The sequence below is a fragment of the Ambystoma mexicanum genome, chromosome 2q (genome assembly GCF_040938575.1).
Source record: "Ambystoma mexicanum isolate Mex_15411 chromosome 2q, UKY_AmexF1_1, whole genome shotgun sequence".
NCBI lineage: Eukaryota > Metazoa > Chordata > Amphibia > Caudata > Ambystomatidae > Ambystoma > Ambystoma mexicanum.
Window position 1 is genome coordinate 1,412,252,254 of NC_090924.1, and position 19,530 is coordinate 1,412,271,783.

The 19,530-nt window shown below is 48.0% G+C and overlaps 1 protein-coding gene across 2 annotated transcripts in view; it reads left to right on the plus strand.

The window, feature by feature from the left end:
- Positions 1–19,530, plus strand: part of ANKRD28 (ankyrin repeat domain 28) — a 1,823,421-nt gene that overhangs the window by 494,391 nt on the left and 1,309,500 nt on the right. The gene's annotated exons all lie outside the window — the stretch shown is intronic.

Below are 19,530 nucleotides of genomic sequence, written 5' to 3' on the forward strand. Positions count from 1 at the left end.
TTGTTTGATGTCTGTTAGGAGGACTATTCAGTTGCTGTGTGAAAGAGACTTTGTTGGTATATGATAGTGTGTTTGAACATAGATGTTGACAATGTTATTGTCACTGAATGGGGTAAGCTGCATTCCCAGACTTGAGCGCTCCCATTTTCATTTGGAAAGAAATTAAAGTTGTTTTCCATTTGATTTACTCTTCCTTCATACTCTCCAGCATACTCTGCACCTGCTTTCCACACGCTCCCCTCTCCTCCTCCCGCTCTCCCAGCCCGCCTCCCTTCCCGCCTTCCGGCGGCTGATTGGTGTTTGTTGCGGCCTTTAGAACGCCTGAAACTGAGGTTGAACAAAGGCCTTTGCAACAGAGCTCCCGAGGACTCTCCCGGAGCACTGAATGGGATAAGCCGCATTTGTAGACTTGAGTGCTCCCATTTTCATTTGGAAAGAAAGGAAATTAGTTTTCCTTTTTATTTGCTCTTCCATTGCGCTCTCCAGCGCACTAGGCACATGCTTCGCTCGTGCTCTCCCCCCAGACACCCCCTCCTCGCTGCCTCCCGCTCGCCTCTCTTACCGCCCTCCGGCAGCTGATTGGTGGTTTGCAGCACCTGGAACATCTCATTAGTGACGCACCTGGGGCTGCCCTCCTGTCTGTGCAGCTCACCTGCAGCGAAAGGACCCCAAGGACAGCTCCAGAAGAAGCAGCTCTAGATGGTGTCTGCCGGTGTTACCCGGGGAAGAAAGAAGCCTGCAGCAGTCAGCCTCTTGCGACTAAGTGCAGGGAGTGCGTGGGGCGAACAGCATTCACTGTATCCCACTAAACTGACCTACCCCTCGAATTTATTTTTCTTATCGCACAATTCATATGCATCTCAGTGAACTGTATTGCTTAAGTATAGGAAAGTCAATTTTTTTCTTTTTGCATGGCTGTTGTGTTAAAATTAGGCCTTTTTTCCCTCTTTTTAGGAAAGTTGAATCTGGATGTCCTTGCAGTGTCCTCCTGTCCACACTGCTCCTGCGTTCCCCCTGTGGTGTATTGCCTGCTTGTTTTCTTCTGTGTGCCTCCTTCTGTGTGAACCCCCCCCCCCCCCCCCGGTGCTTTCTGTGGTGTACGGTTGTGAGCGGTGCCTCTTTTCCTCCCTCACGCTCCCTTCTTGCCTCCTCCTACCCTCCATGGTGCGCTCATTCTCGCCCATCTTCTCAAACGCCTACTCTTATCTCCTATCATACCCAGCTCATTCAAGTCTGGAAGGAAAAATTGCAAAAGGGATATCCCGGTCTCCAACCTAGGCCTCCCTATTTCTGATACCTACATCAGCGCGCTTACTCCAGACATACTCTCACCGACCTCCTCTTTGCCGTTCTCTCTCCAGACCTATCGACACCTCATATGGTCTCTGTTCTATCCTGTTTCTCTTCCTCTCCCATTAAGGGTGGTTCCCGGTGGGAGGTTTTTGTGGCCTACTTCCAATCTTCGAAGACCGTCATCAATGTCTTATCTAAATGTCACTGTCATGGCCCAGGGCTCTCAGCCTGATTGCCTCCTTGATAGGTATCGCCCACGTCTCATCAATTTCCTTACTTCTCCTGCCACTCGTAAAACCTTTCTGGCCCTCTATCTCCTTCCTCCTTCGCTGCCTCTCCGGCACCCACCTCCTCCTCCGCTCTGGCCTTTATGCCACCTCACTCTACTGCCTCTCGCCCACTCTCAGACCCTTCTACCGCCACTGCTGGGCGTACCCCACTCCTGCACCTCACCCAGAAATGTGGCAACCTGTTTCTCTTAGCTACTCTCAACTCTCGCTCTGCTGTCAAAACATTCATCTGACATCTGCCACCTCCTCAAACCTTGACATGGATGTCCTGACTCTCACAGATGCAGCTTGCCGCATTCTGGTTCCTGAGCACCAGCACACGTGCTAGTTGATTCCACAACTGACACCTCACAAGCTGCTTTGAATTTTCATGGGCCTGTGAGCCCGGTTCTCCTTTTCTATTGACAGCCACTCCAGGATACAAATGCTCCTGGTGTTCACTTAGCTGGGACGTGCCCGCTTGATTCAAGCCCCCTACTGGGGCCCACCGTACTCCATATTGGGTCCCGCGCTAAGGCAATCTACACGGCTCGGTTACTAGCAATTGGCTAACTAGCTCCACTCTTCCCAGAAGTGCCTCTTTTCAGAGCGTCATCCGTAGGTCCAGATGAAGGTAGCCTTCACTGCCCGCCGAAATGTCTTCAGACCAGCATTCTTCTAGCAGTTTGTTCTAAAGCACCAGGAAACCATTGTCTGATGTTGACCTGGGATTGGTCTCTACAACCCACAGCAACCATGTCTTGGTCTATATACAGCCAGGTCACAATTCCGCTCGAACTGGTCCAGAGCCCTAAAAACAACTCTTAGGTCGCAGGAAGACACATTCCCCTCACCTGATAACATCAGACTGTAGCTACGTGGGTTGTTCATTTATTTCTCACCATGAACTCTGCATCATATTGGGTACAAAGAAGTTTCTTTTGATGATCATGCTTCTAGGACACAACTGTTGCTCTATATTTGTTATTTGTGTACTGTTGTCATTTTTCATTTTTTGTTTTCAAATGTATTTTACACTTGTGCATTTTAATTTATCATGCTTTGCATGATTGTATGAACTGTTTTTTGTATGGAATTTGTCTTCCTTAAAGAAGACACACTCTCTTTAATAAATAACGGCTACCAAGTCAAACAGCCAAATATAAATGTATCCCTTTGTTGATGCTTGTTACGTTAATATAGTTGGCCATGGTTCATTAATGTATACACCCAGAGAACCTGTAGGGTTCCACGTTACTTTTCCTTTGAAGCTAATCTGAGTAATACCTCTCCATTGTTTTCATGAAATGACACCAGAATTAGAAGTGTGCCTCTAAATATGTATGGGAAGGCCAGACCCCTCTTGTTTACTAGTTTTTGATGCTACTTTTTGGCCTTCCCGTTAGACAGGGTTACCCTCATGTTGAATACTGGCTCTCACCGAGACATGGTTCACGGCCAGCTCTGTCACAAGTTTTGACACACTCCTCCCATGAGGACTACAAGATCATCCTCGGGCCCAGAACCAACCAGCCCGCAGGTGGAGTGGCCCTGATCTTTCCAGAATGGGTCCCTGCTTCTGTCATTTTCTACGTAGGCCTACTCCTCCTGTGAATGCCTAGTTGGCAGGCATGCTCTCTCTCCTGGCTTCTCTGACCTTGGCTACCATCTACAGGCCACCTGACCAAGTCACCCTCTTCCTCTCAGAATGGGCTGGCCTCTCTTCTTTCCTTCTTGCCTCAACTTCTCAGAAACCTTAACATCCACCTGGATGCCTCTAATCCCTCCTTTGGGCTCTTCCGCAAGCTATGCAACTCTCTCTCCCATTCCATCCTACTCTCTGGTCCGACACACTCGGCTGGACACACCCTGGATGTTCTCATCTCCTCAGACATTCCCCTCTCTAACCCACTCGCCATTCTTCTCTACTGGACGGACCACTTTCAGTTCTCCTCTGACCTCAAACTTCTTGCCCTCAAGCAAAGCCTACCCCAGCACTGCCACCTTCCTTCTCAGTCATTCGGCTCATAAAGCGAGAGTCAGTGGACGCCTTTGCCTCTACTTTCTTAGCTCCTCCTACTCCTGCGGCTAACTTGTACTCTGACACAGCCCTCTCTAACCTGAATCTTTCCATCTCCAACCCTCTGGACATTCTTGCACCTGTCAGGAAAATCCATCTGAAGCCTACCAACAAGTGCAACTCTTGGTACAAATCTGACTCCGCCACCCTGATAACGCAAGTGCAGGGTGGCTGAGAGGAAGTGGAGGGCTTCGGGTACATCCGCTGAAAAACAGTCTTGTTGTCTGCTCCAAAGGCATTACAGACTCAGTCCACACCAAGAAGAGGTTACATATCCAAGCTTGCGTCGTTGCGACCTCTAACAACACAGACAAACCTTTTAAAATGTGCAAGGAGCTGGCCAATCCTACTGCAGTCTCCCCCTCTCCTGTTCCCTTCCAGGCCCTTTGTATGGCTCTGGCCTCTCAATTCAGCACCAAACCTCAGGATATTCTTTCTTCGCTAACCTCCCCCCACCTCCACACCACCTCTACCTCTCTCAGGCCTCCTTTGGCCACCTCTCCCTCTCCTCTTCCTTTGCTCTGACAACACAAGACAATGGGCCTCATTACGACCGTGGCGGTCCGGAAATAACGGTGGCGGTAAACCCGCCGCCACCGTTGTTTCCGGACCGCCTGATCCCGACCCCTGCAGGCGGGAGGTGATGTTCCCGCCAGGTCTTGCATTACAAGATGCTGCCGGTGTTTCCATGATCCCGATTCCCATTGAGTCCCATAGGACTCAATGGGAATGGGGATTTACACCATTCCGCCTCCGTGATTCCCGGTAAACCGGGGTTGTGATGCCCCGGTAATTCCGGGAATCACGGAGGCGGAATGGTAATACGAGTCCGGCGTTAACCAGGCGGTTTTACCGCCTCGGTTAACGCCGGACTCATAATGAGGCCCAATGTCTTGATACAAGTCCGATCTATGAAAGTGGACGTCCAAACAGGTGCTCCCCTGCTCCTCCAGAACCATCGAGGACCACATTGTCACCCTCGCCCCTCAAGCGCTTCCTTGTACATCCCCTCCTAAAAAAGCCTTCTGCCTATCCTACATGTCCAGCAAACTGTTGCCTGATTTCTATCACTCCTTTCCTGGGGCAACTCCTGGAAAACCTGGCCACCTCTCAGCTTACCTTCCACACTGAATCGGTTTGCTGCCTCCATGACCATCAGTCTGGCCTCAGAGCAGCCAGAGGCATGGATACTGCTATCCTGAACATTCGTGAAGATCTACTCTCTAACTTTGACTCTAGCTCTCCTTCTGTCCTTCTCCATGACCTGCTCTGCTTTTGACACCGTCAATCACCCCACCCTGATCAACAGACTCTTTGTGAACCTGGGCATTGCGGATTAGGCCATGGCATGGCTGACCTCCTTCCTCCTGGACCGTCCCTCCCAGGACCAACTTGGGTTCTTTCTCTCCATCACCTCTATCTCCATATGTGGTGTCCCCCAGGGCTCTATCCTGTCCCCCTGGCTCTTCAATGTCCATCTGACCCCTTTGGCCCACCTGATCTCCACCTTGTATTTGAACTTTTAGTGTTATGCAGATGACTTGGCTCTCTTTTAGGCTTCCCTCAGCCTCTCCTCCCTCATTCCTGGCTATCCGCGATTAATCTTTGCCTTGATGCCATTAAGACAGAGACCCTTTGCATTGGGACCCCTACTCCCGCTTTCCCCCTCTAACTCTGGCTGCCCTTTTTGGGCAATCTACCCAGGCCTTTGTGTGGGGCAAAAAACCCTGGTGTCATCTTCTCCTCCTCTCCTCACGGACCTTTCCAAAAAGGCCCACTTCCAGCTGCACCTCCTCAATGGTATTCTACCTTTTCTCACTTTCCCCAAGAAGCTAACTGTATCCAAAGTACTGGTTCTCTCCAGGCTGGACTACTGCAACAGCTTCTTTCTTAATGTGCCTACCTCTACTCTTTGCCTCCTGCAACTAATTGAGAACAGGACTGCAAGACCTATCCTTGGCCTCAAGCCCAGGGACCTTATCTCCAGCCCTGAAATCTCTTCACTAGCTCCCGATAGTTGCAAGGATCAAATTCAAGACCCTCTTCATCATCCACAAGGCTTTCTGGAGTTGAGGCCCGCACTGCATTCATCTCTCTTCCGAAATAACTCCCTTCTTGCACCCCGTGCTCGGGTACCTCCACATCTGATGGTCAGACGCTTCTCCAGGCAGAGAGTTGTGTTATGACTTCTTGTAAAGCGCACGGTTGCCCGAAGGCGGCATGGCGCTAGAGAGAGACACATCCCAACAGACATCCATCAGCCATTGACCAGCCTTTTTATCAGAAAAGAAAAGTTTTAAGGCCTTCCTAAAGGCCAGATGGTTATGGATCTTTATCATTTCAGCAGGAAGCTTATTCCATAGCTGCCACAGAAAAAGCGCATCCACCCAATCGGGAACTGCGAAAAGATGGTACACACAGCAGGCCAGCTGACTCAGATCTCAAAGAGCGCCTAGGGAAATGGCGAGGAAATTTGACACGCAGATATTCCGCTCCTAGACCACGAAGCGCCCGATGCACAATACAAAGTCCCTTAAATTCAATACATTGTGGCACTGTCAGCCAATGTAAGCGGCGTAGGACTGGAGAAATGTGGGCACCATACATTGAAACAGTCGCTACCCTAGCTGCAAAATTCTATAGGCGCTGTAATCGATGGATCAGCCCCTTGGGCTGTGCAAGATGCAAAGAATTGCAGTAATCCAATCGACTGGCAACCATTGCAGACACAACTGGTGGCCTGTAAGAGTATTTAGCATTTTCTTCATGTAGCACTACTGCATGGGTTTGGTGCATTGCTATAATGCGGTACAGCAAGGCATGTGTTGCCAGTGTGACATGGACATGGACATGTAAATGAAAACAGGCTATTCAGCCAAAATCGATTTCTACATCTAAAATGCAAATAATTTTTTTTCACAGTTAAAAGCATATATATTTTTTTTCTCACCTGAAATTCCTCTGTTGCAGGAGACACATTTGAGTATTAATGAACTAACCTTATTAACAATACTAATGATTCTAACTCATTAATAATATAATGTGTTCTCCAGTGCAAAATGGGATGGAAAATGACGGGCTCTGACAGTCATTTTAAACACGCATCCAGATTTTTATTTCTTTGCTTCAATCTGCGATCTGTCCACAGTATTTGCAGGAAGCAAAGACTCGAATAAGCAGGAAATCAGTTTGGTTACAGTTGCAATTGTATAAGCCAAGCCATTGTTAAAGAAAAGGAGGGTAGGACATGATAGAATTTCATTGGTTGAACTCGTTTGGCAGGCTGTACAGAGCTTTGCTAATCAATCTCGGGGGGACAGGGGAGAAGACATTTTACACAGCTGGGAGAAAGACCTAGCTGGTGGCTGGGGATTTTCCTGATTGAAAAAGCAGATCCCAGTGCCCTGCTGCAGAGACTGGGAATTCCAGTCAATAAGCCCCGGTTTGAATGACGGCAGATGCTCGTCCTTGCTGGGGTGATTTAAGAAGAATTCATTGAACCACTTCCAGAAGGCGACCAGCCGACGAACTTCACATGCTGGACAGGCCTGGTAATTATATTAGAGTGTGGGGGCAGTGTGTATATGTGCAAAACTATTCAGTCAGCCTGGAAGAGGGAACTCCAGTGTTTTATGAACAAGTTTAATGTTGCGAATTGAGTATGTTCTCGCCGTTCTCTTCTCATTTTGTTACAGTTAAGGTTGTTACTGTGCAATTTCCATTTATTTCTGTATAAAGAGTAAGATCGTGTTGAAATGCAATTTTTATAATACACAAAAAATATCTGAAAGCAGAAGGATAGTGTGTTTTATTTTTCTTTTATTTGTGCATCTACCATTACAGTACTGATAATATGGGGAGAGGTTTAGACAGTGCAATTGTCATTTTTAAGCTAGCTAAAAATAAGACTTAGCGGTAGCTGTGTGCATGATTCCATTTAGTAAATAAGTGTATGTTTCTGAACGGAATATAATAATATAATGAAATGGACTACTGCTGGAGGTACATGAGTCAGCAAAAAGAGAGGCCCTGACATAGTTCACCGATGTAGATAATTTGGTGATAAATACCGCATGTTAGCTCGCTGCCGTAGATACGACAGCGAGGACAGCCCATGGTGGCACTCCAATTGAAAATGTGGTGTTCCTGAAATGTAAGCCTGAGGCCTCCCTAGTGATCACACGAACAAATTAAGCAAAAACAAAGGGGTTCTGAATATTGGGGCCACATATAAAACAAAGGAATTATGCTCACCAGAAATGCCACCAATAACGCATACCAACATAATGTATACCACTAAATGTATCAGTGTGCTGAAATAATGTATGTTTACTGTAGTACTATATACCAAATCTAATCTGAATGAAAAGAGTGATTATTACTGAATTATTTTCATTTTGGCGGTAAGAAAATACCTCTAGGCCCCAAATCTATACAAAATACCCTACAGGCCGCAATGCAGGTGGTATAAGATGTAAGATTTGTCGAAGGATTTTCAAATGAAAGAACCCAGTCTGGTAGACTGATGATATCTATCTTGGCTTCCATCAGGAGAGCAGCTGTCGTAATAACTCCCAAATTCTTTACCTTTGCCGCAGGCACAGGAAGAGGGCCAGAAAATTGAGATCCAAAGAGAAGGTCCGGGGCGGAACCCACCACCAGCACCTCAGTTTTGTCCCCATTCAACTTTAGTTTTGTCCCCATTCAACTTCATCTTAAGGCCCATCAATTCCCTCTCGGCCGTCAGGCACCTATGAAGGCACACCAACACCTCAGTCCGATCAAGATCTAACCGGATCAGAATGTCGTCGGCATATGAATAGCACCTGACGCAGAGGGAGCGGATGAGGCACACTAAGGCCCAGATGTAAATATTAAAGAGAATGGGTGACAGAGCGGAACCCTGATGGACACCACAGGTGAGACTAAAAGATTTAGAAAGATAAGTAGACGGCAGAAGAGATTGGGATCCATCCTTAAAGGAAGAAAACCAGTCAAGGACTTGACCTCATATAGCAACCACTATTGCAACACTTGGTCAGTCTCTTCATTCCTTGTCACTACAGTACCAAACAACTGCAACAGATAAACATTTGAAATTATCACATTATTGCCAAAATATTTTTTGTATTTAAAAATAAATGGTAGTCCATGTTAAACATTACCAGCAATGTTAATGTCTTTTGAATAATCTCTTCGTCCTGGACACCTTGGAACGCAATTTCTATAGACTGCAGATAGTGCAAGATCCTAACATATGAAGTATCATTAGGCGTGCCTAATATGTGGGTTAATGCAAATACATTTAGCGCAGGCTTAGAGTTTGTAGTAGCTTGTTTGTTCGAGTTGAGGGTAGAATAAGTCTAAAGGTTATGTTTCAAGTTGGGAGAAATGGTTTCATATACAATAGAGCATGAGCTGGTAAAGTTTAAAGAATTAGTTGTTTGGGCTTATTAAACAAAATTACTGCTAAACGATACAGGCTGCTACCAGAAAGAATGTGGTTGACTGCAAACTGATGCAGAATTATATTAATAGAAGAGTAACGGTGCATGTGGTAAGTTAGAGCAACCCTTTGTACCCCACAGTGCAGCTGTTCACTTATGATGGGCCAAACCGCACAGCAGCGATGCCCGAAGCATGCATAAAGGGGTTGCACGCTACTGGCTGCTGTTGACTCGATATACTCATGGAAATAGCTGAGCAGGGACCCTTATGAATACAAATGAATTGCCTGTTGTCGTCTCCAAACAAACTTGTTGAAGGGCAACAATTTTCTATCTACTTTAAGGCTTAACATTGGGAAACTCATTTGCCCCCTCCCCGGGGAAGGGGACTGGGTGTGTTGTGGTCACAGCATACTTGGATCCCTCAGGCACTGGGCTTGAATGATAGTAGAAAAGATTAATTTTCAACTTGGTTTCCCAATCCGTTTACTCCCCTCATTTTAGAAAATGATCCACAGCTCCATGACTTTCAGACCCACTTCCTGCAGCTGCATAATTTGTAGGGCAGATTGGCTGGCTCCTGGGACTCTGTTTCAGCTGCAGGCTGTAGCTAATTTGTTTCAGCTGTGCTTCTGAATGTTTATTTTCCATTGGCCAATGCTGCATATATTTCAGTAGCTGGCAGGCACAGTCTGGAGCGATGGCGTTGATCAACCCAGGCCTTTTGCGCGTACAGGTGTTGCTTAAAGATCACGCAAACCTAGGTTGAAATTGACAGACCTCTTTATAAGATGGAGAGTGAGGAGGTGGATACATGATCATCATTACAGGTTAGGCGGTAAAGAGTATGAAGGGGATGGAGAGGACAGCAAGAAATACAGGGTTTGACACACAGATTGGTGCAGGTGAGGTGTTATTTGAAGATGTGTTTTCAGTTCTTTCCTGAATTGTATTAGATTAGGGTTATGGGTGGGATACTGCACCTTTTTCTTGCATCATAGTTACCAGGGCTTTTCTTTTTTCTTCTTTTCTTTTCTAGAGGTCTTGTGTTGCGGCGGCTCTTTGGATGTGGTAATCCTAGGAGATACAGCCATTTTTGAACAATATGTACTCTTCATGGGGCAATCTGTGTAGCTCTTTCAGGGTTGGGTTGATGTGCTAGTGCTTATTTAGTCCTTTTGATGTTTGGCTACTGTGTGGAAAATGCTATTTAGTTGGATCAATGCAATATGGACAACAGCAGCCAGGAGTGTATTGGAATCATCCAAGTGGGACAGGATCTGCCCATTCATGCTTGTTATGGTATACGTATAGACTTGTTATGTTGGTTACTCTTGGACACTGCGCCTTTATGTGTTATGTGGACAACCTAGTCCCCTGTGCTTTGGGAGGAAATCCTGTGTGTGATCGTCGTGGTAGTTTCCCATGTGTTTGGAGTACTTCTACCACCCCAGTGTTTGGCAAGTGTTCACACAGTGCACTTAGTTATGAGGTTGCTCTTAATGGGCTTGCAGGGAATTGTGCTGCTGCTGATCATTCTGCTCATAGCGGTGAAAGCCTAGATTGTTCATCCTTGGCTGCTGTTCGGCATAGCGTGCGACAATGAAGCTGATGAAGCTGGATCCTTTCACTTATGCTCCCTGGCTGTCCGCATTGCCAGCAGTTTTTATCCTGCGTTGGCCTTTTGGTCTTTAGCTGTTTACTCTTGAAGCTGCACACAAGGCCACCATATTGTAAATTCCACATTATCCTGCATCATTGTAAATATTGTGGTACTTCACTATTTATGGATGCAAAGTTACTTCTAGATTGCCATATTTACTCCGAGAAACATGAGGCTTTCTACCACATTTCAGAATTGCACACAATGTGCTGGTCTTCTTAAATGTATGCGTATAGGTATATTGTTTAATAGCAGAGCAATATGTCCGCATCATTGTTTAAGGTTTGCTTCAACCCAACACCTGTAACGCATGGATTTGATTTTTTTTGCATTTATATCTTGCTTCCCCCAACACTTCCAACCAGTTGAGAAATCCTGCTCATGTTTGGCACTGAAATGATGCTGTTTATTTGTAAATTAAGAAAGGAGCCAGTCTTCCTTTCTCCTTCTTCCATAGTAATAGCCACATACATACCTCCTGTTTCTGCATTTCGGGCAGGGGTAGAAATTGCCCTTTTGTTCAGTTAACGCTATGGGCAGTGTGGTTTTTCTATGTTTAATATGAGCAGCAGATTCTCTCCATCAAATGAGCCTAAAAGAAATGCTTCACACAACTTCCCTCCTGCTTACATTCTTTCTTTACCGGCATTGCCAAAGACTGTCCCCACTAGGTATTTGTAAAATCTTCACACAGTTTAAAGTATGTATGGGATTTATATAACATTTGCTTAGCTAAAAAGCAGCATAGTCCTGTACAAAAAGGGGAGCAAGGATGACTGAGTGAATCAGTGAGGGTGAAATGTTTGAAGGAAGAAATGCTATCATTGGGTTGGGGGAGGTGATGAAGGATGTCAGTGAGTGAAGTAGATCCTTAAATAGCAGGGTCTTTAATTTGTTTCTGAAGTGCAAGAGCAAGGGGTGGGGGCACATCTTTGCATTCAGATTTGGGCTACATACCAGGAGACAGGCTGCTTTCTGCTCTTTTTTTTCATATATTTGTCAGTTTTTCCACCAGATAGGATGGCACCTTATTTTCTGATGCTGGTTTATCTGCTTCGAATCAGATGCTGTGCATATAGTCCGACATCTAGTGGTAACCGCAGAGTATTGCAACTTGTCTTTCGAGGATCGAAAGGGGATGTCTGCATAGACGTGTCTGTAACACTATCCCTAACATGAAGTGTAGTGTACCCACGCGTCGAGGTCCCTATGATTGTTTTTTTTCGGCCAGCTAGCTGGTCGCCTTATGCAGAGCTCTATCAAAAATTGCAATTTGTAAAAATCCTGACCGTTGCTCATTTATACATTCTTCCCTTCTTCAGCGATTACTGAACCGCTGCCGAAGACCGAACAGACTTTGACGGCTGGTGTTCCGGTCGACGCTGTCGCCCAAGTGGCCGGGCCTTTTGGCTGGCCTACACAGTAGGGAGTGGGGCTTGGGGGTTCCCTTCTTTTAAGAATGTCTTTCGTTCTCCCCTCTCTTTGCCCTTTTGGTATTGTCGTCGCTTCTGTTACCTTGCGCTATGGACAAGACTCCATTTAAATGTTGCCCTTCCTGTTGGGAAAAATTTCCATGGAAAGACTAGCAACCTCGGTGCAACAAGTGTCTTCCCCTCAACCACGCTGAAGCATCCTGTCGGCACTGTAAGCTCCTTTGTCCTAAGACTATAAGGGAGCGTTGTGTGAACTGGTGGGCAGCCTATGCAATGTCGCAGGCTGAGGGTCGCTCACCTGTCGCCACAGCCGCTGAAAGCGATGAGGCCCATAGCGACGACCATGGCTACGACACGAACGCCATTGACCTGACAACGGAGCAAGCTCGCTCCAAGACGCCCGTCCCCCGATAGGCACAACGCAAGCCCTGCTACGGGGAGGTTACAACCCAGCGACGAGGATGCATCCACATCACATGGGACTAAACACAACTCCCGGTATCGTTCCATCCTATCAGTCGAATCGGTCAAAGGCGTCAATGGGGGGGGCCTCGATGATACCCGCCGATTCGCAGGATCGGCAGCCCTCCCCCCAACGCATCAGCGGCATGCGTCCAGGCATTCTGTAAATAAGGGCGCCAGCACCAAATCCCACGTCTTCCAAGAGCGTGCCGATGATTAACAAAACTCTGGTTGCGCCGAAAATTTTGACGCAGCCTCCCTCTCAGCCTAAACCTCATATTGTAACGCTGAGCATCAGCGAAAGCCTCGCAAAGCTTGTCTTGGCAGCTGGTAAACGCAAGGATACGACAAGACTCATCTGAGCGACCGGAAGGGCGCGATAGGCCTAAAACTACGTTGGAAGAAACGCCAGAACTCCCCAAAGAGCGTCAGGACTTCAGAGTACCCAGTCTTTGTCTAAGACGCTCAGTGAAAAGCTTGATGTTCTAAACTACAGGATCCTCTAGAGAATTCTTTTCCCCTTTTAGACACTTCTGGGTCATCAAATGGACTAGGGAGAATTTTGAGGGGTATATGAACAGGCTAGAGAAACTTGTAGATTTTTCAGAGAGGTTTACCCCAAAAAGGCCTCGTTAGGAGATCCCTTATGTTGTACCCTCAGTAACTAAATATCAGAGGACATTGGACCCCCTCCATGAGGAGGTATTTGATCTTTCAGACCCTCAAGGGGTTCCTCCTAACCCTTATGCACAAGGCCCTTACACACATGGGAGGGGAGGGGGTTGACCTCATGATGACACCCCAAATTGGGGAGATGACCAACCTGTTGGTGAGAACCCACCATGTCTATTCCCGACACCAATGCCGGACCAGGATGCCATTGGCCGGAACTCCATTGTTTCCCCCTGTGTGCCAGGCTTCTCCTGTGGACGACCAAATGGTGTTTAATGCCATTCTCAGGAAGGCGGCAGAGCACTTCCAGATAGCCACACAGGAGGCTGTTATTGACTGATTTTAAAAGAGAAGCCTCGGCTGGCCAAGCTATTCCCCTTCTCAATTCCATCAAGAGGCGTATAGCCCCCCTCTTGGCACCCTCTCAGACCAGAGCTGTTTATCCCAGAGTGGAAAAACTATTTCAACCCTCCCCTAACCTATATATAAGGTCATGCTATGCCAGACTCTCTGGTGGTCACGACTATGAGGAAGAGGGCTGGGGTTCCCTTGTCTACAGGCAAGTCGCCACCAGACGAGGAGAGTAAGAGATTATATGCTCTGGGTAAAAGAATAACCACTGCTGCGGCTCCACGTGCATAGCCAATAAAACCACCCTATTGGCTAGTTATTCCGATGTCCAGTGGAACCTACTTGCAATTGTAACGGAGGGCAAACCAGTCAATCACAACTTTCTCAAGAATACCTTGGATGCTGCTGAAACAGCTGGTCGCTCCCTGGCACACGGTATCCTGTTAAAGTGCCATGCCTGGCTGAGAAATTCCATGTTTAAACCCAAGACACAGGCATCACTGATTAACAAACCCGTGGAAGATTCCAATCTGTTTGAAAAGGTCGGTGGACAAGTCACTGGAGACTGCCAAAAAAGAACATGAGACCCTCAAGTCCTTGAACCAAATTATCCAGAGACTTTTTCAATGAGGGGGAGGTTCTCGCCGCTCCTTTCGCGGCAAATCCTATCAACGTCCCCCCTCCCTACCCCCCACATAATCGGCATGGCTCTGGGAACAACTGGTCTTCGGGACAATGTTCTAACACCCCCACTACTTACCCCTCACAGAGGACAACGTCAGGGTAAGGGAAGGGGTCGCAATGCCACAACTAGAGGCTCCCCGGTCTCTGGTCAACAATGACTCTAGAGTCCTGGGTCCACTCCCATGCCTCCCCGGTCGGGGTACGATTAACATCTTTCTTGCATGCATGGGAGGGGGATCACATCGGACCAGTGGATGCTCAAGACCGTCACCCACGGGTACTGTAGAGAGATCAGCCGGCCACCTCGGCACAGACCCCCAAGATCCAGGCGCCTGACACCAGAACACCTCCAGATCCTGCTACAAGAGGTCAAGATCCTGCAGGAAAAGGGCACCATCTAAGTCTTCCCTGTCCTACAGGTAAACAAGGGTATTAATTCTGTGGACTTCCTTGTACCCAAAAAGGATCTAACCATGCGCCCTGTGCTATACTTGCGCCCAGCAAACAAGTTTGTCAAGCCCCAAAAGTTTTGTATGGTGACGCTGCAAGAAGTAATTCCTCTTCTCCTGAAGGGGTATTACATGTTAACATTGGACTTGAAAGATGCATACTTTCATATTTCAATGTTGCCAGCACACAGAAAGTACCTAAGGTTCATGATAGAGTGCAAGCACCATCAGTTCAAGGTCCTTCCCTTCGGCATTGCCTCAGCCCCAAAGGTATTTACAAAGGTACTGGCAGTGGCAGCGGCTCACCTGAGCAGGCAATCTATCTGTGTTTATCCTTACTTCGATGACTGGCTCATAACAGGAGACTCCTACGAAACATGCATAGCAAATACTCAAAGGATGGTCAACCTTTTAAGTCTGGGATTCTCCATAAACGAGAAGAAATCTAGTGTCTACCCCATTTATTCGGACAGAAGCCGGTCTCGTCTTTCCCTCCAACGAGAGTGTTCAAAAAATGCTATTTCAAATCCCTCAGTATGTAGCCTGTCGCGAGGTGACGGCACACAAGACCATGCCACTGCTAGGTATGATGGCGTCCTGCATGTACTTGGTTCCTCACACGCGTTTGCATCCCATGCAAGAGTGGCTAAACAGCCAATGGTGTCAGTCCAGCGGACTATGGGACGAACTTCTGGTTGTCTCGTTAGCCCTCGTTCTTTCTGAGGTGGTGGTAGAGGGAAAACCTCTTGAAGGGGAAGACCTTCACACCCCCGCAGTAGAAGCAACTCACGACGGACGCATCCCTCACGGGGTGGGTCGGGGCTCACCTTCAACAGACGGCGCACAGGGTTTGGCCCCCAGCGGTATCTTCCAACCGTTGGAGCTACCAGCGGTGTTCAAAGCACTGAACGTCTTTCAGACACAGCTACAGGGAAAGACAGTACTGGTCCTCAAGGACAGCACCACAGCCATGTACTACCTGAACAAGTAGGGGCGCACTAATTCTCCAGGGCTGTCCAAACTATCTCCGAACATTTGAAAGTGGGCTCTCAAACACAAGATGTTCTATTGTCTCAACACGTTCCAGGGGAACTCAATCTTCTGGCAGACAAGCTCAGCCGAGACTTCCCACTGTCCTTAGAATACGAATGGCGACTACACGAAGACCTAGTCTCCAAGGTTTTCGCAGCACGGGGTTTCCCAGAGATTGACTTGTTCGCAACGCTGGAGAACTGACAATGCCCATATTACACCTCCAGGTACCCTCAGAACCGGTCCAAGGGGAACGGACTCTGGATAACAAGGTCAGGAAGATTTGTTTACGCTACGCCCCCCCCCCCCCAACTCCCCTACTCAACAAAATTGTGCACAAGATGCTTCAGGAACCAGTGACCATGATTTTGGTGGCCCCATTATAGGCACGCCAACCCTGGTTCGCCCATCTGATGGAAATGTCTTTCCCCCAAAGAAGCTGCCTTGCCCTAACAACATGTTGTCTCAGGACAAGGGGGAAACTCCATCCATGCCCGCAAACTCTCAATTTAGCGGACTGGCTCCTCAAAGCTTAGAGTTTGGGCATCTCCAGCTTTCTCAGAGATGCATGGATATACTCAGAGGCAAGGAAACCAAACCCCAGACATTGCTACTCCAATAAATGGAAACACTTTGTCATATGGTGTAATACCAAGGAAATCAATCCAATTGAATGTTCCCCTTCACATGTTGCGTTATACCTGACTCAACTGCTGCACTCGGGTCTTGTATTCAATTCCCTTAAGGTTCACCTAGCTACACTTTCAGCCTACACTATGTCTCAGCAGAAAGTGTCTTGGTGGAAGATCCCAATGATTAAAGCTTTTATGGAAGGGATCAAGAGTATGTATCCTCCCATTTCCAAACCAGCTCCCGGATGGGAACTCAATGTGGCGCTTACCAGACTTATGGGGTCTCCCTTTGAACCTATGCACAAAGCAAGCAAAAAAGCACTCGCTTACAAGACAGCCTTGCTAGTGGCAGTCACTTCCATACGAAGAGTTAGTGAACTACAGGCTCTTTGTATTCTAGACCTTTTTGTCACAATTCACAGAGATAAGGTAGTTCTGCGCACTCACCCAAGGTGTGCACCTAAATTCATTTCAAAGTTCCATGTGAACCAGTCTATAGAACTGCCTACATTCTTCCAGAACCCTACCAACGTGGCAGAAAAAAGCATACACACACTAGATGTGTGTAGGGCAGTCATGTACTATCTGGAAAGAACTAAACCACTAAGGAAAATAAACCAGTATTCTCCAGCATTGGATCTTTCATGGATTCACATGCTTAGAATATTCCCCGTCGTCAGGCTGGGACTCCTCGGTAAATTATATAGACCTTTTCCATAGGACACAAAATTGTCGAAATTTTTCCTATCTGTTGTTTTGGGCCGCGTACGCTTGCGCCACTAAGACGTAGAGGTATAAGTAGCCCCGCCACCCCCTCAGATTTCACCGTCTTCCAAAGTAGTGGGATTACCTCGAGTATCTGCTATTTTTGCTAGGTTGTGCGTTCGTTTTCTTCGACTTCCTTCGAAAATGTCTGGAAAGGCGTTGTTGCGTCCATGTGCTACATGCGGTCTTAAAGTGTATGAAGGTGATGGGCATATGGACTGTATTTACTGTCTTCACCCTCATCATTCGGCCGACACGTGTGAGATCTGTCAAGGCTTCTCCCAGAAGACCCTGAAGGACCGCAACAGATGCCTGGCGGCTTGGCTCAATGACGGGGCGGGTGCGTACCCTGCATTGGGGGTAGGCTCTACTGCCTCGAGATTGAAATCTCTGGTGCCCCCTCGTCGCTCTGTGTCGGCAGAGCCCCCGACGAAGAAACCACGTTCATCGGAAAAAAAACCCTCTGATAAACACCCTGCGAGGGACACTTCTTCAAAGAAAACGTCCTCTTCTTCCTCCTCATCAAAAAAGGAAAAGAAATTGAAATCCTCCTCGAGAGACCGCCATGGCTCTACCTCGAGTCGAGTGTCGTCGGCCCTCAAGCCGAGTTCAAAAACGGCGAGTGCGCCACAAGGCTCTGCGCCAAAACCTTTGTCGTCGACGACGGTCAGATCGTCAACGTCTTCTTTGCCATCTGTGCCTGCTCTTCCCGTGATCACTTCGGCGGGTCAAACAGCGGTTATGGAGAAGATGTCGTCGACGGTGGCACCTTCGGTGGGTTGGCTGCCGGAAGTTTTTGACCCGATCTTGCCTGAGGCCTTGTTTCAGCCAGATGCAGCCCTTTCCATCTCGTCGGTGGAGGATGACCGTAGTCTGATCGTACAGCCAACTGATCTGGGGTTACGTGCAATCAGTTCGGGGGAACCCCCGAGCGGGAGTGCCACCCCAACCGCCTCTTCCTTGCTGAATCCCCAGTCTCTATTGTCCCTGGAGGTGTTGAACATGTTACAGAAGCTGTTACAGCGTCTGGACACGCAGTTGCCTCACACTGGTGTCCCGACGGTACCGCATACGCCGGTCGTCGCCGAACCAGGCCCGGCTCCTCGCTCGACAACCAGAATACCTACAACTTGCCCGGGGAGGAGGATTGTTCTCGCCCACACTCGGAGGAGGGAGAACTGCCGGAGTCAGAGCGTGAAGGGTCCCTTTCAGATCTCTCATTGTCCCCCTCAAGGGACCCCACATGAGTCTGATGCGGAGATGGAAACTCCTAAGAGCCCGGCGCAAACATCACCGCCAGATGACATTGGGGCCTTCCACGCAATGATGGGAAAAGTGTGTGCGGAATTTGGCCTGGCGCCGGAAGAAGTGAAGAAAGATTGCTTTCTCTTCGATCATATGGGCAAGAGAAGGAAATCGATGTTTGCTATCCCCATTTTGGACCATGTCTGGCAAGAGGGGTTGAGGACAATGCGTCATCCTTTCTCAGAACCGGCGATAAAATATCGGTTAGAAAAGAAATTCAAGGCTCCGGAGTCAACCCCCAAATGCTTGACGTCTCAACCTTCACCGGATTCGGTGGTGTCCGCTGCTGCGGCCAGAAAAGGGAGGTCGCAACACAAATGCACGACCCCGCCGGACAACTATGCCAGGAGACAAGATGCGTTTGGAAAGAAGGTATTGTCAGTCGGTGCGACTACAGTGAAAGCAGCCTACTCCCTGGCCATTATGGCACGGTATGATAGAGAGATGTGGCATCGTTTGGCTCCTATCTTAGACCATCTGCCAGAGGAACACAGGAAGTCCGCTATGCTACTAGTACGTGAAGGGGAAGAGGCTTCCAATCACTCCATAAATATCGCTGTTGACCTGGCGGAGGCCGGTTTTAAACAAATCAATTACGGCGTAGTGTTGAGGAGGCAAGCCTGTCTTAAGTGCACGACTTTTAGACCAGAGGTGCAATACAAAGTGCTGGACATGCCGTGCGAAGGGGAACAACTGTTTGGCGAGAAAGTGGATGAAGCCTTGAAGGACATGAAAGAAGACTCTGACACTGCTCGGTCACTCAGAGCCCTCCAAAGTGGCAGAAATGTTCGTTCCTTTCGCCCTTTCAGAGGTGCTTCTGGAAACTCCCAGTTTGGATCACCTAGAGACCGAGGTTTCAGTCGGCCCTCCTACTCTTCCCAAGGCTACAGACAAGCGGCCCAAGCTACTCATAGAGGGAGAGATTACCAGTCCTCAAGAAGGAGAGGCTCCTACTCATCGTCGGCGAAGGATCGACAGGTGAAAAACCAGCAA